Genomic DNA, 22535 nt, shown 5'->3' with positions numbered 1-22535 from the left:
ATTTTCTCAGGGTAGTTTTTTGTGATAACTTGGTTGCCTGATCGTCATAGTCCCTTCTTTTTGTACAATTCCGTCTATACCTCAGGAACTGTCCAAAAGGTAAGTTATCTTTCAGACTCCTCGGATGAAAGCTGTTAACTTCCAGAAGTGAGTTCCTATCTGTTGCCTTATGGTGTACTGTGGTTTCAAAATGCTCCCCATTTCTGAGGATTGTGTGAACCAAAAAGGTTGCTTTTCTCTGAGAGTGTTCCTGTATTTTGCTCATTGAGCCATGTTATAAATTCCCCAGAGTTTCCTCATTTCCATCGAAGATCATTAACACATCAGCGCATCAATTTGGTTATATTTATTAGGAACGGGTTGGTCTCGCTATAGATAACTCTCTCTTCAAAGTCTGCTACGTATAGGTTTGCTAGGTTGGGAGCAGAAATTGCACCCATGGTGGTGCCAGATGTATTTTCATATTATTCATCTTCTAGGATAAAGTAGGTCTTTGTTAAAGCTATTTCCAACAATTGCATCACAAATGTGACAGGAACTTCAAATCTAGGTGTTTTCTGTGATAGCCATCTTTCTATCACCGTCAGTGTGTCTTCTTGGTGATTCTTGAAGGACAAGGGCTCTACATCTAATGTGAGTATAAAGACCTGAATATGCGGCAGAATCATTCATTCTAGAAGTCTCACTACTGCTGTAGTGTCTTTTGTGTAGGATTTCATTTTCATGACTTCATCTCTTATGAAGAGGTCTACAAATTGTCATAAAGGTTCCAAAATAGAGCCAATTCCTGAGACAATAGGTCATCCAGGTGGTGGGCAAATCCCCTTCTGTATTTTAGGGAGGTCATAAAAAGCAGCGCATCTTAGAAACTTTGGACATAGAAAGTCTGTTTCTTTGTTACTGGTATACCCTTCATTCAGACCCTCTTCTATTATTGAGTTTATTAGATTTCTTAAGCTGTTGGTTGGATCACTACCCAGTCTTCCATAGGTCACCCTACCATCAAGTAATGTATGTACCATTCTCTGGTAATTTACTGTGTCCATTATGACCATAGCCCCTCCCTTTTCTGCTGTTTTTTCTGTAATAGCCACATTTATTTTGTAGTTCACATAATGTGTTCGTTTCAACTTTGGTCAGATTATAGAATTGAGTATTACTCTCTGCTTCTATCTCGTCCAATTTCCTCTTTTCCTGGTTTAATTTTTCAGAATTGTCTTCAACCCTGACCTCGGATGGCTGCTCAAAGCTGGTTGAGGACGACAGCTTTTCCATTGATTGATGTAAACTTATTTCCCCTTAATCACATCAGCTGGAGAGGTCTTTTCAATGATCTCAAACTACCTTGCTAAGAAGGTAAAAGATTGCGGTCTGCATATGCAAAATCATGATGTAGGTCTTTCATTAAATTATCAATGATAATATTCATGAATACTTGAGGTGCATTTATCAATGTCTGCTACTGAGTTCAGTAAGGCAGTTGTTGAGGTAATACAATTTTTCACTCAGTCATTAATTCGTATGGAGACATCTTGGATGCAGAAGAAGGTGTAGATCTAAGAACCATCAGGACAAGAGGTAATGTGATAAGAATCAACCACACATTTCTTCAAGATAATTACAATTGTTTTATTGTATCTCTCCTCACTCCTGCTCGATGCTGGGCTGTAGATGATGTGCATTTTTCTTTTCACTCCTAAGATTCCCCACATCCTAGCCATCACCTCACTGGCAAAATGATTACCTCTGTCAGACTCAATCATACGAGAACAGATGTGGTTGATCATCAAAGTGGCACCTGTCTCTTCCAATTTGGGTCATGAAGGCACTCAATCCTCTTTGTGAAGAGGCATGTCACTGTCAACATGAATTTGTTTCCCCTGAAAGAACGAGTTACTGGTCCAAAAAAGTCTATTTGCAAATCAGACCATGGTAACGTCATTCCTCTTACCTTTAGAGAAACTGTGTATGTGGGAGATCACGTTGGAATGAGCACACAAGAGATATCCCTTTAAATATATATTGAGATTGTGGCCCATTTGTGGCCAGTAAGCGATACCTCGCAGTATCTCTGGAGACTTTTGAAATCACATGTGACTGGAAGTAGCCACGTACTAAGCTGATTTAACCACTCACTGTTCCTACTCAGATTGGGAATTTCTCACTAAAAATCAGGCTTGAATCTTGAACATTTTCAGAAATGTCATCAGAAAGCAGAGGTTTTCTTTTCCTTGATAATGTGATTCTGTCAGAGGAAAACTGATTCAGTCTTACAAATATGTATATCATTTCCCAATGATGGGACATTCTTTTTGAGCAGTAATTGGTGTATTATTTGCACAAAGCATGCCTCTATTTTCCAATTATGCAGGTGTTCCACAGACCCATTTTGCAAATATTCCAAATCAGTGATATTCACCAGTTCTATGAGTTGGTGGTTTATGGCAGTGAAGGCAGCTTGAAATTGCCATCAACTCTGCCACCTGACTAATCCGGGGGCCTATCTTTTAATCAGCATAGGGTTCAGGAATATCTTTCACTCGTGAGATCCCAATGCGATCAACTCATTCTTTCCCCCCATCTTTAGTAATATGGCTGGAACACCCATCCACATAAACTCTGGGTATCTCCTGAGGAGTGTTTTCTTCATATACCTTGTGCAGGTATGCCAGGTATGCTTCCATATTCTTGGTGGTTCTTGGACTGTTGTCCGTGAGATAGTGTTCGTTAAAACAGTCATGTAAGTCTGCCAATCCTTCATATATCGGGCTCTTCGTAATTTGGCTGTGCCTGACCTCCAAAGGAAAGCCCTACATTGACAGAATCTAAAAAGTAATTCTTGAATTAGAGACATTCCCAGTCCATATTTGTTTATTTTGATTTCATCGTTGCGAAATAACGGGAGCTAAGAAAATGTATTAGAGAGATCAAGAACAGTGGAAACGACGATCAATCAAAAGAGCCAAGTCGTGTTACAAATGTTGGTTACGCTCTCATAGAAACATCATGCTGCAGACAGATGCGGAGGAGATGATGAATATCATGACACAGAAGAATCTGAGAAAGCTTTGGGCAATTATAAACAATGTAGACTTACCTCAAGGAGCTCTTCAATCCAGTATAGGCACAGAGATTCAATGGATTGAACATTACAAGTGAATGTTATTCAAGAAACATGGGCAAACCGAACATCTGTACACAGAAGTCCAGGAACCTTGGAAAATTGAAATCACCAAGAATGACCTATTAGAGAATCATCCTGGCCCTGATGGTTTGACCAATTTAATACTTAACTAGCATCCCCAAGAATGGGCTGAGTTCTGTGATAATCTATTCAAAAACATCTTGAAAGAAAGAAGGCTTCTGAGATCATGGAAGAGTGCACTAATTGTACCAATCTTCAAAAAAGGTCTAATATCTGATCCAAAAAACTGTAGACCAATAGCTCTCCTGGACGTAGTTGGGAAGATCTTTGCAACTCAATTGCTAAACCACCTAACAACGTGGATCAAAGAAGCAGAAATAATAGATTTTCGCCATACAGGTTTTGTGAAAGGAGTTGGCTGTGGTCTTAATTTGCTCCTGATCAACCTGCTAAAAATAGAGGCTATCAAGAAAAGAACAACAATATACTTAGCCTTTGTCAATTTGGCACACGCCTTCGACAGTGTTGATCGCGAATTACTGTGGACAAAACTGGTGTTACAAAAAAGTCCTGCAAGTTTAATGAGTGCAATTCAAGAGCTCTACTCTGGCACTGAAATCAAAATAAGACTTGATCAAAAGGGGTCCCTCCCTTCTGCAATAAAAACATCAAGAGGGGTAAAGCAGGGGTGCCACTTAGGTGCAACCTTGTTTAACCTATTTATTTCATACGTAGGAAGAGAGATAGACGAAGTCAGAGCCTTTCCACCAAAGATCAATGGGAATCGGTTGAGCTACATGTTGTATGCAGATGATATTGTTTTGTTAGACGGAACGTCATTTGGTCTACAGTGTAAATTGTCTGCTTTGAAAGCTTATACAGAAAGAAATGGTTTGGTGATAAAGGCAGCTAAAATGGGAATCAGTTGAGCTACATGTTGTATGCGGATGATATTGTTTTGTTAGACGGAACGTCGTTTGGTCTACAGTGTAAATTGTCTGCTTTGAAAGCTTATACAGAAAGAAATGGTTTGGTGATAAAGGCAGCTAAAACGGAGATCCTTGTTATACAAAATCTAGTAGGATCGAATGCTAAAAAAGGAGACCATTCACATGGGTGATTGGTCAAGAACCAATAAAATGCACAAACTGGATAAAATATCGAGGTGTGTTATTTAATTCAACATAACGGATGACCCGATGGTGCAAAGAATTAAAAGGAAGTGTAAGCTTCTTGCGCCCAAGGTGATACAATAAATAAAAAATTTGGAAAATGTTCCCTAAAACCAACCATTCATTTCTATAAAGCCAAGGTCATACCGTCTTTGATATTTGGTGGTGAAGCATTTTTGGGTTGTGCGTATTGAACATGGTCTTAGTGCAAAAATACCTACTGGAGTAAAATCCTACAATTGCCTAGAGGAACTCCCATTGCCTGCACTTGGTACAAGTTAGGACTTATCTCAATAAACGCAAGGGTGATGTGGAATACTCTAGTACTATACAGAAAAGCGATTGGTGCTGATGAGCTGCCGCAGTTTAAGATTCTGAATACACCTGCAAGTAAAACATCTAATACTATTCTTGGTAAATGGAAACAAATGTGTGAAGGTCTCTTGACCCAACTAAATGTGAATGAAGAGAACTTGATTCAAATCCGAATAAAGTGAAGAGAAAATTGTGGGATCAAGATTGGTGTGAAATATCTGAACAAAGATCAACACATAGAATCAAGTTGCACCGGAAGTGAGAGCTATGAATACCCTGCCAAAGTACTTGGACATATTCCCTTGTACCGACATTCATGAAGATTTTTTTGAATTTATTTGGAGCAAATGAAGTTATAAATCTGAGAAATAGAACAACAGTGGTTGATGACCTCTGTAGGTTCTGTGAAATAATGAACGAAACACTGAAGCACCTTGTGTTACATTTCAGCAAATTAAGAGAATTGAGAACGGCTACTTGGGGGATGAGATGATGGAAAGACCTCATCTAAGTGCACAAGAGTGGTGGAGTGTGATGGCTGAAAGAAATGATGAAAAGTTAAATTTCTCATTAGTATTCTTTTTAGAACTTTTTTTTATTTTTTTTATTGTGTTATAGTACAATTAACTTTTCACAAATCGTGTAAAAAATCAATTAAAAGAAATAGAAATAGACATACTGACAACAATTAATTAAGCACCAATAGTACAATATTAAAAGATTATTACAAAAATTACAATGGCATAGAACAGAATAGAACCCCATAGATACTTAGTGTAGGAACACGTACTGTGTCTATTTCTCACGTACTGTGTCTATTTCCCACTCAAGGGCAGGAGAAAAAATTACCGAAGTATGAACATACTACGGCCACCAAATAGGAAACACAGTGCAATTATAGCTCAGTTAATAGCTTCACATTTCCTTCAAATTCCCTAAGGCGAGAATTTGCCACCTTCCAAATCTGGGTTATTGCAATTATTAGGCTCCTATTCCATCCTGCTAAGCATCTCAACCAAAAATGTTCGCTGACAATATAAGTCAGATCATATTCATATTTTGCAAAATATTTCTCACATATAGAACTCATATTTTTACATCAGGTAAGCACATGTCTGATGGTTTCCACCTCCATTTTGTTGCAGCACAATCTACACATCCTCCTTTCTTCTGGGATTTTTAACCAGGCTCCCCGTACTCCCAGCACATTGAGGCGGTTAAGCCTCTTGTCCAGGAATATTTTGCGGTTTACCTTACAGGGCATCAACTTTAGGTAGTACTGTGTTTTTTTTATAAAGGAATGGCAATTTGGCGAATGTCCATAAGGAGCTGAATTCAGCAACCCGATCATTGCTGCAAGCCTAATCCCACTTTTCCAAAGACTTTTTCAAAGCCTTCAGTACCAGCCCCTCACCATATTCCTATTTTGGAACAAAAGCAATTCTGGATTTTCTTCTGGAAGGTATTCAGAGCCCCCATGTTTCCACCCTTCAGTCCTTCACGTAGGATATATAACAGTGTGCCTTGATGTGCATACATTATTTTAATGTATAGCTTTGCCCTGTTGCATTCAATTTGAGCAGAGAAATCAGCCCAATTTCTAACGGAATGGCCTGTACCAGTGTATAATTAGAGAGACCAAGTAGTCTCCTCCAGATCACAACCTCTGTCATGTCTGCCCAGTCAGTCCAATCAGAAAAGAAGGCTTCCAATGCATACAGGAAAATAGCAACCAACTCTTACTTATATATATTAATAATTCACAGTAAACCAAAACCAGCAGTTTTCTTGGAGAAGCTCATAACAGCTGTTAGAGTTGCCATTATCTTTGTTCTTCTGCTAAGTTGAACTAACATAATCATTTTCTTTCTCTCACCACATATCTCCTGACCCAGGTATTTATAGCTGTTAATTTTCTTTATAGTTCCCAGAGAGCAAAGTATGGTCGATTTTTTACAACAATGTGATCCAAAGGCCATATATTGTGTTTTTTTCAAGTTAATAGTAAGGCCATTTGGTTTTTGCATACTGACACAAGGCTGCAGCACTATTACAAATACCCACATATGTATTGTCCATAATTATGATAACATCTGCGTGGCAGATCCACCCCACCTTATGTGAGCCGATTTTGGGAAAATCATTCATTTTATCTTTAAAGGTATGGCCAAAATCAGACATGAACAAATTGTATAATGTGGGAGCCAGTGCACATCCCTGTCTTACACCTTTAGAGATATAGATGGATTCAGATAGAGTGCCCGATTATCCAAACGTATACTAGCCCTGCTGTCATCATAAATCATCATACGGAAGTACAACAAATTTGCCGGCATACCACAGGCTTTCAGTTTCATCCGTAATCTCCCCTGCTCAACCGAATCGAAGGCGCAGGTGAAGTCGACAAATGATACATATAGTGGTAAATATTGATCACAATTAGCCTGTTCTATTAGTGCATTTAATGTGAACATATTGTCAACCGTAGCACATCCTTTCAGAAAGCCGGTCTGAGCTTTGTCTAAGATGTTGTCCTTCACAATCCACTTATTCAATCCACTTATTAATTTCCTTCCTGTTAGATGATAGTACAGAAAATCTTGTGGGGACATCAGTAAGGGCTAATATCCTGTAGTTCTCAGGAAGATTACACGGGCCACTCTTGAAGACGGGTATAATATTAGAAGTCTTCCAAGAGTCGGGCATCCTACCTGCATCAATAACCTTTTCAAATAGTATTAATAGGATGTCAGCCCAGATTTCAGGATTTTCTTTTAGGATGATATTACAGAGACCATCAGGTCCAGGGGCTCGAGAACACTTTAGCTTCATAATTGTTAGCAAAATATCATCCCTACATATGGTCATGTTAGCTATAGGGCATATATCAAGCTTTAAAGGTTCCCCTTTAAATTTTTCTGTTAGGAAATTGGCCCTGGTGCAGCTGTCAAAGGGGATCATCAGGAGCTCTGGGCTACAAGCATTACTGATGGTTCTAAAGCAAGCCTAAAACTTCCTGGAATCACCTTCATTAAGCAGCAGAACCATATGTTGCCAACTGATGTTCTTCTCAGAGACGCGGTAGTATTTGATCTCATTAGAATACTTGTTCCGAATCACTCTTCTAGCCCTCTGAAATGCTTCAGGGCTCAGGCAGGACATACTACATTGACGCCTTTTACTCCGCATCTCCCTTTTCATATGTTAGTATCAGACCATCCAATTTTAGTGCCCACAGGTGTATATTTCACCTACAGCATCCTGAGCTGAAGGGGTGATATCCAGTTCAGGCCTACACTGTGGAAGATGGTGATCACTGAAGATATTACCCAGAGTTTCAAAACCTTTAATCTGACCAAGTAGCTTATCACTTAAACAGATATGTCGGTCTAGAAAAATGAATACCTCTCACGATTAACGGCAAACGTATTTTGGTGGTCGAAGGCCAACCGTCTCATGTACATAACGATAGAAATACAGATTTCCGAGCTTGACCAATGTGTGGCCACTTTGATGTAACAAGGATCGCCATCTTGTTCTCTAACGATTGCTCATTGCTTTCTGTTTAAACTGCTTTGCCGAAAGCTTATTCAGCTTATTTTGCTTATTCTGCTTGACTGTTACATTGTTGTTCAAACGTGAAAGAGCAAGGCCACGAGGCTATGAGATATTCGTTGAAACACAACGTGGGCAACCGCGGACAGGAATGCCCAGTTCCCTCCCGTATGTAGCCTTGAAGGAGAGCAGCAGGGCATTTAATCATTTCGCAGATGCCAGCCAGTCTCGTTATATGGTAGAAAATGTTAGAATAAATCAGCTAAAGGCTTGAATTATGCACTTCTTATGGCCCATGGCCCACTTTCCTGAGCCCTGTAGAGCGTGTCGGCTCCCAGGACACGAATAGCAACTAAAAGATAGCAAGGCCTGGAATGTGACTCTTCTCCCATATGTAGCTCGCTTGCAAGAACGGAAGCACTAATCAAGCATCTAGCCACGGTATGGGAGAATAGAAACATAAAAAAGAATGCAGAGAGGTTGGTCCAGAACTGCATCACATGCTTACAGCACAATGTGGGAAAAGGAACGGTCACTCCAACAGAAAGTTTCAGACCTCCCTCTATGCCATTCGAAGTGATTTACTTTGACTTCATAGAAATGGAGAGATGCCAAAATTTTAAGTACATTCTGATGATCATATGTGCATTTAGCAAATGGGTGGAAGCATATCCCTTGAAAGATTGGACAGCCATGAGCACGGCGAAAGTAATGCTAAAGGACTATTTCTCTCGTTTTGGTCTGCCCAGTGTCATATGATCGGACAATGGTCCGCACTTTTTAGCTGCAGTAATACTACAGATTTGTGCAGGATTACAGATCGATAAAAGATTCCATAGCTCGAGACATCCGAGTTCGGCCGGTCTTATTGAACGGCATAACGGAATCCTCAAGATGAAGATTAGCAAAATATGTGCAGGGAGCAAGTTGAGTTGGGTGGATGCATTACCGATAGCGCTATTGTGCATGGGTACGTCTGTGCAGGCTAGAACTGGGCTCTCCCCGTATGAGATAGTGATGGGGAGGCCGGCGAAGGTTTGGTGTGCACCTCAGCCAAAGCGACTTAGCGAAGTGGAGCATCCTGTGCTTAGTACTTATTGTGGCCTTTTAATGCAGAAATTGCGTTTGATACATCAGCAGGTGCAGGAATCTCTACCTGTAAAATATACTGGTCAGGGGCACGTGTTGGAGCCAGGAGACTGGGTGCTACTTAAAAACTTTGAGAGAAAATCATCGTTAGCACCCACGTGGCGCGGCCCCTATCAAGTACTTCTGGCGACGCAGACGGCGATACGGGTGGATGGAAGGAAGGCGTGGATCCAAGCCACCCATGCCAAAAAGATCCCATCTTCGCTGAAAGACTTGCCTAATCCGGACGACCGGAAAGAGACAGCGGTCCCAGAAATGAAAGAAATGAAAGAAACTGTCCACTGCCGCTAAATCTGCCCGAGCTAGAAGTAAAAACTCGAAACAAAGCCTGAAAAGATTGCCAAAAAGGGGAAAGGGCAAAGAGTGCCCCAACATTGTCCAGCAGAACCTACATCACTGTTGGCCGACACAAAATCTGCATCGCCGAGTCCGGCAGACACTAAACGTGTACCCTTTTGGCACCAGCACTTGCCATTGCGCCAGAGCCAAAGACAGAATCTGCATCACTGTCGCGGTGCTCACCACCACCTGCCATTGCGCCACAGGCTGACTCTGAGCCTGTATCTGGAAGTGCATCGGCACTGTTTACGGATCACACAATACCAGGAGTGAGGCGGTATAATTTGCGGCCTCAAAAGACAGAGTGATCCACAGTTCTTTGGAGTTTTTGCTAACCTCTGGTTCTGATCACGGACGGAGAAGGAACTAGAGGTGTAGAGGAGAGACGCGTGAGAGTTGTGCAAATCAGACAATTTAAGACTTGCGGTTCCTCAGTGTGATCATAAATGTACATGTGTCCTGAATCAGAGCTGACAAGCTGGGCGCACATGGTACAAAGGCAATAGATAACTGTTCAGAAGTCCTCTGAGCAGTGTGAAAAAGTATAAATGATCTTGCCTAGAACGAATAAGCAATCCAGGCTGCGAAGGACTGGCAGACTAAACTGTTAACATTTTTTTTTAACTTATTGACATCCGAACGATTGAAACATAGAAGGATATTCACGACGAACTTTGTCAGGAAGAAGAAGAACGTTGAGAAAAATGTCAGGACCAGTTTCAGCCTCCTCCTGCACCACTGCTGAGAATGAGTTAGTTATAAAGACTGTAAACTTAGGGAAAACACATGGTAAAAAGAATTGTATGCTGATCTTGACAATAGTTATGTACTTCATGAGTGTGGTAGCACCAATAACGACAGCATTTATATTATGGTATGTGGAGTGTATACACCCATTGGGAATGTTCTTACCAATAGTTAATATATCCACTACTGAAAGCCCGGTTCATGTGATTACTTATACCTTGTCCCCAATAGAAGAGAGACACCGAGAAGGGTATGGAAACAATACATTATTGCTCATCATGAACATGACACATGCAATTCTAAAGAAAAATAATTGCTGTGTATGTGCCCATTTACCGTAGCATGCTGGGAAAGGAATAGGTTGGTATGTACAACCATTACCATTGAGTTCTGCATGCAGTGCATCTTTAAGTGCAATGCTTTATGGGAAGTGGAATAAGAATAGTACGGGTCAATTAGATAGAACAAACATGAATGAATTTGGGGAAATAATTATGAGACATGTGGGTTGTTCCATATTCCATAAAGCGCGAGTGATGATCCCAGAACCCACGCCTAAAGTTACACGAAAAATAACATGACAAAATAGGCCAGATAGATTGTCCCCGCCAGTTAAAACATCTGTGATGACGTTTCGTGTGAGGGCAGACGGTAACAAAGATGCAGTGCCCCCTTCTTATATGCTGAATTACAACCCAAGAACTGTCCCTTTTTGTCTGAAGAAAAAGGGCTCCTATTCAGTAGGAACATTTACTGGATGCATGAATACAGCGGTTCTAAAATGGGAAATAGAACCAGTATATGTAGGTGATCCTGTCTATTTTATATGTGGAGAAAAAGCATATCCTTGGTTGCCCAGAAACTGGGGAGGTACATGTTACCTAGGTCTACTGTCCCCGGGAGTGTTTCTCTTAGAAACAGCAGACATAGCCAGGCTATCCAGATCTAGCCACCGAAGGAGTAGCCAAGGTGTTTTGGTGGCGACGGACGTTGCAAAATCCTTCGTACCATTCCTGTCCCAGATAGTAAACTCCTATAACATAAGGCATCTGTCCAGAATACGAAAGGACACGATAAACATAACGACAGATATACTATTCAACATGACGTTGGAAGAAAAAGGAATTAGGTTAATGACGCTGCAAAATAGATTGGCTCTTGATGTAATCTTGGTTGATCATGGGGGAGTTTGCAAAATTGTGGGATCAGCGTGTTGCGTATTCGTAAATGACTACGCCCCCAACAATTTTTGCAGCAATAAAAAAATTGCATGTCCTGATCTCTGAGCTCCCTACTGGAGAAGGGGGCTGGAGAATAGGGTCTTGGTTCTGGGGAATACTACGTTCTTGGGGATGGAAGTTGATTGCGATATTAGTGGTATTGTTTGGAATATTCATAACGTGCTGTTGTTGCATACAATGCCTACCGATAGTTTGCACTGAAATAACTGAGGGATGTACTAAGGGATGTATGCATATGATAACAAACAACAAAAAAACGTATGGCCGGAATGACAGAGACACTAATGAAATGAAAACAGTGAAATAATTAATGGCTATAGATATTAATGACGATGATGATGATTATAGCAGCATGCAAAATTCAGCCTCGGGTACTTCAGACACATCGTCATCAGAGGAGGATACAATGAATGAATGAGACGCTTGGCATACGGCCAAAAGGAGGGTTTGTCAGTCTAGAAAAATGAACACCTCTCACGATTAACGGCAAACGTATTTTGGTGGCCGAAGGCCAACCGTCTCATGTACATAACGATAGAAATACAGATTTCCGAGCTTGACCAATGTGTGGCCATTTTGATGTAACAAGGATCGCCATCTTGTTCTCTAACGATTGCTCATTGCTTTCTGTTTAAACTGCTTCGCCGAAAGCTTATTCAGCTTATTTTGTTTATTCTGCTCGACTGCTACATTGTTGTTCAAACGTGAAAGAGCAAGGCCGCGAGGCTATGAGATATTCATTGAAACACAGCGTGGGTAGCCGCGGAGAGGAATGCCCAGTTCCCTCCCGTATGTAGCCTTGAAGGAGAGCAGCAGGGCATTTAATCATTTCACAGATGCCAGCCAATCTCGTTATATGGTAAAAATGTTAGAATAAAGCAGCTAAAGGCTTGAATTATGCTCTTCTTATGGCCCCCCTTTCCAGAGCCCTGTAGAGCGTGTCGGCTCCCAGTACATGAATAGCAACTAAAAGATAGCAAGGTCTGGAATGTGACTCTTCCCCCTTATGTAGCTCGCTTGCAAGAACAGAAGTACTGTGTTCTGTTCAACAAAGAAAGATGTCTCTACACTCGCAATGTTGCATATTGTTGCTAAAATAGATATTTGAAGGTGTCATATTCGTCAAAATTGTCCATCATCATACCCAGTTCAAAGAAACCACACAAAGGGTGGTGTTAAACATGTCACAACTGATTGTATGATGTGCATTTTGTATATATATAACTGATGTACGTAATTCGTTCTCTTGCGTCCCTCGAGGTCTGGAGACACACGTCGCGGGACGTGAGACTGAGTTGGCCAACTGAGACTATTTGCTTTGTAATAAACCCTAGCTTTTGGGAATACAACCGCGTGTCTGGCGTATCTATCATGTGTGGTGATTTGCCTTGTTTCCATAACGCGAGGGATCCCTAGGGGCCACTTTCAGATATAGTCAAGGGTAGAAGTATACGCATTCTTGGCCCATTTTATAATGTTGGGGGATTTGTCAGACCTACTTCCATTTAATAGCCTTAATCCAATATCAGCAATAAAGGTTCTCCAAATTGCTGTTTTGGTTAGTATACCTATGTCGTCGGCTAATGGAATGATTGGCTAGAAAATCAAATATAGTCTGTTGTATAGCAAAAGTATGGTCAGATCTAAGGGGATCATATATGTTAATGAGCAAGATTATGCAATCATTGGGTAGGGCAGCCTCCACAATTAGAACATTGGGCTTAGTTGGCATCAATGCGCATTCTTGAGATTTTAGTATATTGGAGACCAGAATGGTAAGGCCTCCAAAGGGTCGGCCCTTATCTCCTTTTTTGCCACATTTTGATATGCTGTAAAACCATCAAAAACAGCACCCTTCATTAACCATGATTCCTGCAAGAGAACAAATATTGCATCTTTCAGTAGGTGGAAAGAGCCATTTTCATAGAAAAGATGGGAATGGCCCCTGGTATTCCAGGATACAATAGTGGAATCCAATCATCCACTATTAGATACTGGTGGCAGGACGTAGCACAGCCATTCCCAATGGTATTTGTTTATATCATTGCCCATTTTGGTCCTTTTATCCACTTGTCATTTTTAGCATTTTTAACAAGGGCCGACTTATTACCAGGGCCTTCCACTTCATCATGATTCACATCTAGGAGATAGCCATTACACTTCAATTCATCTTTGTATTCTCTCATCAAACTTACCACTGCCTCAGAATAGTAGTGAATTCGGCTAAAATTGCCCCTAAAGGCCTAAACAAATTTGAAGTCCCCACTTTCCAGTATTCTTAACTGGAGTTGCATATGTAGGGCTTCTGGCAGCACCCTCCTATTAATAACAGTGGCATTTATTTTATTAGTACAGGAGATAGTAAACTGCTTTTTATGCAAAAAAACAATAGGCGAATTCACAATCTTACTTGACCTACTAGGCTTTGCCTTAGTTTTACCAGGGGTCACCCAATTATCCTGAACTATCTTAGAAAATGTAACCTTTGATTTTGTGAGGGGCAGTGATATATCTGTCGATTCAGCTACACTGTAGCTACTGCTCACAGATGAAACATCATCATCATCGGTAGAGCCATCACTGCTACCCTCACACAGGATTTCCTCAGCTTGAACAGTAGACTGTTTAGTGGAACTGATTTTATTTTTATCAGCATCAATCACCCATGATATTAGGGTGCCCTTTTTTAGAGAACGCTTCCTTGCATTCCTAGCGGCCCTCTTTCGTACGATTCTTCTTCTCTACACTTCCCTTGTCTACCAAGGTTTCCCCAGCTTTCTGTGAATCTCTAAGTCTCCTGCGTTTCTCTCTTTTCGAAAGAGAGCAGCCATTTTCACTCTCACACTCACTCCCCGCCAGTATTTCAACCAAGGTGGATTCTAAGTTGGCTTTACACATATCTACAGTTGCTACAGTCATTAATGGGACTTCAGATCTTGTATTAGATACTCCCATCTTGCTGGTAGTGCTAGCCTTGGATAGTTCTTTTAATAGATCAGCATTGCTCCTAGCTTGTGCAGCACTAGTATAGCAGAGGCTTAGTAATATTTTAAGTGCAAGAATTATGAGCATCAAGATCTTTGAGTTTAGATTCAATGTTACATTTGCCACAGTCATGGTTGAGAGTCATAGATACACTATCCTGTGCAGCACTGGCTTCCACGTTGGTTCCATCTACCAAGCCAGTCAGACAAGGAGAGCAGGAGAGTCTTTCCTTATTTGTATTCATTTTAGTGCTTGAAGTGATATCCACAGTACTAGGATCATGTTCAGAGACAGTTTCCCGACGCTTAGCCAAGTCTGGCTTCCCAGACCTCTTTAGGTGGAGAATTTGGCCCTCCAGGCTGTAGCGCAGATTCAATAAAGAGTTATTATTATCGAACTCCGCTGCGATACCAGCCTCATCACTCATGATAGTGGTAGTAGATAATGGATCAGAATGGACTTGCGCCACAGCAATCTGATCGCCAAAGAAATCAGTAATCTTCTTTTCCTTGGCTATGGAGGTTTGTGGGCTATTGTCAGTTGTGCCAGAAGTTTTCTCCTTGTTTCGTTTTTTTTGCAGTTTTAATATTTTTCAGTTTAGTTCTGAGCTTCGTGTTACAATTTCCGCTACGGTTTTTTGAAAGGCACTGTCTGATGCTATTACCCAACAGCAGTACAAACAGGTCACGCCGGCTCAAAGAAATAAATCTGCAGTCACCGGCATTCACAAAGAAGCCACACAGGGTCGCGTGATCAAAGGAATGTCACTCCCGCAGTCTCACGCTATTCCCCAGACTGTAAGCACAGTAGACAGTGTGGCTATCCTCACCTATGTAATAGCAAAAGCCCTTGCCAGAACCCGTTTGTCATTGATCTTTCAGCCATATATAGGCCCTTAGCACGCAGCACAAACAGCAAAAACAGTATATCAGCTGCAACACCCTTAACTCCACTGTCAGGCTTCATGCGGCAAGGGCGAGCGGCTCAAAATGTATTCACTTCACTTCCTGGTGGGCGTGTCCAAACACCAGGGAAGTCCTTAAAGGCACAGAGCAATGCGCGCCACGAGGCAATCAAGGAAAGTATAATTGCCGTAGACAAGGCACCAGCGTCTCCAAACACAGCAAAAATAGTATATCAGCCGCGGTGCCCTTAACTCCACTGTCGGGCTTCTCGCCGCAAGGGCGAGCGACTGGAAATGTATTCATTCACTTGCCGGTGAAGAACAATTAGAAAAGAGACTTACCGCCAAAGAAGGTGGAGCTGATGACACCATTCTTATCATACTTATAAGATGCAAGTAAAACATAGCATGGTAGACACTGTTAAAAGCGTATCTAATGTTCCAAGTTGTTGTGACAGTGGACTCCCGGTGGCGGCATATTGTATTTTAGTTTAGTTAATGAGGAGTAGTGATGCAAATGGAATGTTGATTGTAGAATATTTTAAAGTTTGTAATAAACTAAATAAACTAAATACAATTAAAACAATTTTAAATGTATTTATTGTGCATTTGCAAGGCGCTTATACATCAAGTAAATTGTGTTTCATAGAGTCCACAGGGCAACAGCGAGGGAACATGAGAAAGAAAGCAAATATAACAATGAAAGATAAAGACGGGCCTACTGGGCTTTGTGAGCATTCAGAGCGTTCAAGTGCAGAGAGAGAGAAGGGTTGAGGAAGTGGGGTGTAAGTGCTAGTTGTACCAAGAGGGAAGTGCTAGGGAGTAAGCAGCTGGTAAGTGAATTGGTGAGAGTAGTCAACTGCTAATAAATAGGTAAGTGCAGGCCTTTGGTGACATAGGTCAATGGGTGCCAAGGCATATGCTGGGAGTGGGCCGAGGCTGAAGTTAATTGAGTGTGGGAGGCCAGGACCGAGAAGGACACATAAAAGCCCTGGTCACCAATCTCAGCAACTGTGGGGTTTGGCAGAGGAGGGAGGAAGGGAAGGAGGAGGTGAAAGGCAGGTCTTGAGAAACTTCCAGAATTTGAGGGGATACCGTTCATACGGAGATTGAGGGGGAGGCTGTTCCATAGGAGGGAGCCTGCCGAGGAAAGAGCTCGGTGACCAGCTCACTGTTCAGCGAAGCGCTTAACACCTCATTACGACCCTGGCGCCAATGGGTTGACGGCACCGTAAAAGGCTGCAGCGCCGTTAACCCATTATCGCCTGGTTACGAGGTCCCTTTGCGGGACCCGACCTTAACGGCTGGTCTACACTAGCCGTTAAAGTAGGGACCCGCAAAGGGACCTTGACTAAGTGCGGTACCGCAATTTGCGGTACCGTACTTAGCGCCTTCCCCATTCCCATTGAGCCCTATGGGGCAAAAATGGGAATGGGGAAGGGCCATGGAGGAGGGGGGAATTACCGCCCCGCCAACCTTGTGATGGGGTTATAATTCCCCCTTTCTCCATGGCGGAGTCAGTAAGTTACCGGCATGGACCATGGTGCTATTAGCCTGGGTCGTAATGAGGCCCAGAGTTGCCGCCTGGGTCGTAATGTAGCCCAGAGTTGCCAGAGGAATGTAAAGATCTGAAAGGAGAGTATTTAGTGAGAGGCAGTTGTAGAGAGCCTGATGCCTGGCCCCAGGCAACCTTATGGATGATGCAGAGGGATTTGAATATGATCCTTGCAGCAAACGGGAACCAGTGGAGAGACTTTAGGGCTGGAGAGATGCAGTACCTGGGCTAGCGGCCAAGGATAAGTCTTGCAGCCCTATTCTTGACTGATATTCTATCACATTGCATTGTAACATTTGGTGGGAGGTCCCTACAGTGATCTGCTCCTCGTGGATAAACAAGGTGTTGATTTTCAATGCCCACACCACTGAATGTAGTGCTTTCTCACAATCATTGATTTTTTCTTCAAAAAAAAAGATGTTTGCTCAATTATGGTATTACCTTGTTGACTTTTGTCATGTTTTTGGTATAACATCACCATCAACCAGGTGTCTGAGGAACCAGTCTCTATGAAAAACTCCTTATTCTTGATGGGGTAAGCCAAACAGGAAGTTTGGAAAAGGCTTCTCTTTAATTCCTTTACTGCCTCGTATTGTGCTTCACTGCACTCCCACTTCACCCCAGCCTTGAATTAGTGGACCAATGGTCAACTGATCTCTGTATAATCCTCAAAGCATTTTTGACTATGATTGATTAATCCAAGGAGGCTTTGCAACTCATGTAGAGTCGTGGGGTCCTTTAATTTAAGGTTTAAGTAGTACCTTAACATTCTTTTTCTGGGGATTGAGACCCCCAGCTGTGATATCCTGTCCTAGAAAGTTCACTCTAGTTTTGCACCATTGTGCTTTCTGGGAAGATAATTACGCACCAGATTTATGCAACTGGGCAAGAACATTTCTGCCAGATGTTCTTCCAAGTTGAACTTTTGATCAACATATCATCCACAGTTTCCTCTTTCATTCAAATCAGGCATGCCCTTTTAAACAAAAATCTTTAACTCGTTTCATGAATTGATGTTTCTGAAAGGCGCACAGGTCCAAATATTTTGTTGCCACCCCAAAGGTAAAGGCAAGTGAAGGATAATACAGGAGAAACAGGTAAAATTATTTACAAGGTAAGCCGTCTTCAGCACACCGGCACAGACAACCCTCCAGATCCGTCCTTCACTCAGTCCCCTCGCTCTTCTGCTCCTTTCCAGAACACCCACTCAAACACACACCATAGTAACATGCACTGCCCATGAACACACTACAGCAAGCTCATATTGATCTTCACCATTCATGGGTGGGGCGTGGCCAGCGCGCATGGAGTGAGGACGTGTTCTCCTCGCGCTCCTGCCCGAGATCCTACAACGGACCGAATCGTTCGGCCTGCTTAAGCTGAACAAGCACGCCTGAAGAAGCTACGGGAAGAAGAACCGTTTCCCTACCCTCGACGAAGTTTCCGCAAGAAAAACGGACCGAGATAACGGTTATCCGAAGCGAACAGAGAGGAGGCCCAGGCCCAACAAAATGGCAGCGCCCGCCGGTCCCATCTGAGACGCACCGCAGGAGGGCAGATAGCCTCCGGATGCTAGAGAGGGGGGCCCACAGCGTCCAACCCAGTGATCCGGCGACACCCCGGGGGGGACGGATCCCGCGGCCAGCTGTGACCCGGGTCTCTGTCTCCGAGACCGAGTGCCGGGAGGAGGAGACGAAGGGTGGGGGACCCTCAGCGCGAGACCGCATGCAGGAGAAGCACTGGCTGGCGGAGGGCCGCGAGAGACACGGAGAGACACGAAGAAGAGAGAAGGCGACGGGCGGTCCCCTCCAAAACATCCGCGGGCTGACGACTCCCCATCTGCAACGACCGCCCTCGCAATCGACCCTACATATACGTCCCCGCTGAACGGGAAAAGGCCGCGGAGCACAGCCAAAGACAGGCGATGTCGCCCCTCAAAAGCAAATTAAAAACCGCGATCATGGACTCCTTCACCACGGTCAGGGCGAAACAACAACAGGGGACAGAGGCAGCAGACGACCCGATGGCTAAGGAGGTCGATCCGATAAATACGCAAGTGCTACAAGCCAGAGCGGCGCTACGAACGTTCATCGAAACCAGGATCGATGAAATCAAGTCGGACATGCAACTGATGAGACAGGACGGCTGCAACCTTACAGAAAGGGTGACCACAACGGTGGCAACGCTCCAAGACAATGTTAACAACACCATAGAACTTAAATCTAAGGTCCAAGACCTTGAGTTGCAAGTAGCGTGGCTAGAGGCGCGATCAGAGGACGCTGAAGGACGCTGAAGGACGAGCCTGCCGCGTCTGAACCCCCAGGAACATCCGAATCATGGGGGTACCGGAAGACACGGAGGGCCCATACCCGACCGAATTCGTAGAAATGATGCTATTGCAAGAAATCGGGGCCGGCAAACTCACCCAGGGCATCTCAATAGAACGGGCCCACAGATCACTTCAGAAGAGGAACCCTCCGGGCTCCCGGCCGCGCCCTATTATTGCAAAAGTCTTGAACTTTCGTGACAGAGAGACTATACTGAGATTCTCAAGAGGAGGGGAGATCGAGAAACATGGAACCAAAATAGTCATTTACCCAGACTATAACCCCGCGGTGCAGTGGGCACAGAACTTATTTGTACCGGTGAAAGCTAGGTTGCGCAAGCTAACCTCAAGTTCATGCTACTGTACCCGTCCCGCCTTAAGGTACTATACAAGGGGAAAGCTATCTTTCTTGTGACTCCGGCAGCGGCAAATATGTGGCTTGAGGACAACAACCTTGCTGATGATAAGGAAAGCATTGCGCACAAAGTCACACGCCATTGAAAGCACCAAACAACAGGAAAATGAAGGTTCGCACAATTGCCGAATGAATGCCGGACCGCTTGAGATCTACAACTCTACGTACGCCATGACTGGCAGGAGCGCACCGACCCATGCGAATAACGATGAAGCCGACGCGCCCCCCTGCAACACGTGGAGGCCGACTGCCGACACACCACCCGCACCGGGAAGCCCGGAAAGGCCTGGAAGGATCGGGTGCCCCCGAGCCCTGCAAGTTTGAGGCAACTGCTGGGGGCAGTTTTGAATTGAAAGGTTTGTTGCCCTTATTCACTAGAATGAGGATTGTTAATGTTAATAAGTCTCCAATTGACACTGAGAGGGAGGGGGGAAGGGAGGGAGGAAACGATGAGGCTTGCGCCCCAACCCCAACACAGACCGACTCCTGGTTAACAGGTCCAGGCCCGGGGGCGGCAGAGGCGGCGAAAGTGGGGGACAACAGATCCGTTACTAAACCCCTATGGCTGCGACTACCATACAAATAATGACATGGAATGTAAGGGGCCTAAGGACTTATCTCCGAAGGAGCAGGATTAAAACCTACCTGCACAGAAAAGGGGTAATGATAGCATTACTACAGGAGACCAAATGCACGGCGGACTCGGTGGCCAAGCTACAAACACATTGGGGTGGACAGGGGTTTGGTACCACTTATTCTAAATAGCAAGAGGGGTCTACACCTGGATTCACCCACAGCTCCCATTCCGGTGGACAAAACTGAGATAGACCCGAAAGGTAGGTTCGTCGTAATTTGGGGATTCATTGAACAAGAAGCAGTATGCATCATGAACTCCTATCTCCCTAACAATAACATACCGTCCTACCTGAACTCACTGTACCCTAGAGTTGCACAGTACAGGAACGATCTCTTTATTTGGGGGGGATTTTAATTGTGTACATGACCCATGGCTGGACAGATCCACACCACAGCTAGGAGGCCCATTGACCGCTACGACAGCACTATCCGCCATGTTGGGGAGGCTGAAAATGACAGATGTGTGGCGGGAAAAACATCCTGAAGCACGCGAATACTCATTCTACTCATCCCCACATAAGTTACACACAAGACTAGATTATATATTCATAGACAGGGAACACTTACCCCGGGTGGAGGGAGCACAATACTTGGGGAGGACTATCTCTGATCACTCCCCGCTTCTGATAACATGGAACCACAGAGGGCCCAGACTCCCCATTCCCATGTGGAAAATGCCCACAGACACCCTGATGGACCCAGCCTTCCGAGAAGAATTACGCGATTCTATTGATGCATACCTAGAGGTTAACACCGGTAGTGTAGCTTACAATAGCACAGTGTGGGAGGCTCTAAAGGTGGTAACCAGGGGAGAAGTAATTGCAAAGGCGGGAGGTATCAAGAAGCTGCTCAGGAAAGAACTAGACCTAGTGGAATGGCAGATTGAGTGACTTGAGGCTGCCCCCGTAGACACCCAACAGAGGGAAGAGGAGCTTGTGAAACTTAGAGAGCGGAACATAACTGCGTGGAACAGGCTGGAAAAGTTTGACTATACTGCCAGAACAAATAGAGCACATGTTGAGGCCGACAGACGGGGCAGACTACTCGCCTGGCTCTGCCGTAAAGAGCACTCCAAACTACAAGATGAGGACGGAAACACACACTGTACGCAGCAGGGCATAAATGACACTTTCACTCGCTTTTCCACCCACCTGTATTCACATGAGGAGCAGGTCCACCATGAACGGTTGATAGAACACTAGAAGAGATAGGGCTCCCCAGGCTGTCCCCTGAGCAAGCCGACTCCCTAGAAGCAGAAATCACGCCCGAAGACATTACCGATGCAATCATATCCCTGGCCACAGGTAAAGCACCGGGAACAGACAGGTTTTTTAAAACGTATGAGTCCTCCCTGACCCCCCATTACACGCAGTATACCAGGAGGCATACGAAGAAGGGATACTACCCAAAAGTATAAGGGAGACGCTTGTGATCCCGATCCTCAAGCCCAATAAACCGGCAGACCAATGTGACTCATATCACCCGATTGCAATGTTAAATTATGACGTTAAAATCCTGACTACGATCTTAGCGAAGCGGCTGTCTAGAATAATAGGAGACATAGTTCACCCAGATCAGTGCGGCTTCGTGCCCGGCCGAAAAACGTCCATGAACCTACGCAGGCTGCAGCACATTATAGCGCAAACCGATAAAGACAAGGACTTATACGCGCTGCTGTCCCTAGACACAGTCAAAGCGTTTGACTCCATTTACTGGGAATGGCTTGTGGCAGTGCTTAGGGAGTTTGGCTTTGGTCCCGGGTTTATCAGGTGGATTAACATCTTGTATGCTAAACCTAAGGCAAGTGTGAAATCTGGGAAGTATGTGTCGGAGGCCTGGGATATATGCAGGGGGACTAGACAGAGTTGTCCACTATCCCCAATGCTTTACATACTGGGACTAGAACCCATAGCTGTCTACTTCAGAAAGCATATTCTTCAGTGCAGGCATTAGACTGGGAGACGTGGATCACACCATCTCGTTCTACACGGATGACGTTCTCATATACGTCAGTGACCCACACCTCAACGTACCAACCATGTTAGATGTGC

The sequence above is a fragment of the Ambystoma mexicanum genome, chromosome 6q (genome assembly GCF_040938575.1).
Source record: "Ambystoma mexicanum isolate Mex_15411 chromosome 6q, UKY_AmexF1_1, whole genome shotgun sequence".
NCBI classification, from domain to species: domain Eukaryota; kingdom Metazoa; phylum Chordata; class Amphibia; order Caudata; family Ambystomatidae; genus Ambystoma; species Ambystoma mexicanum.
The sequence above is the reverse complement of the archived record's forward strand: the minus strand, read 5'-3'. Positions refer to the sequence as shown.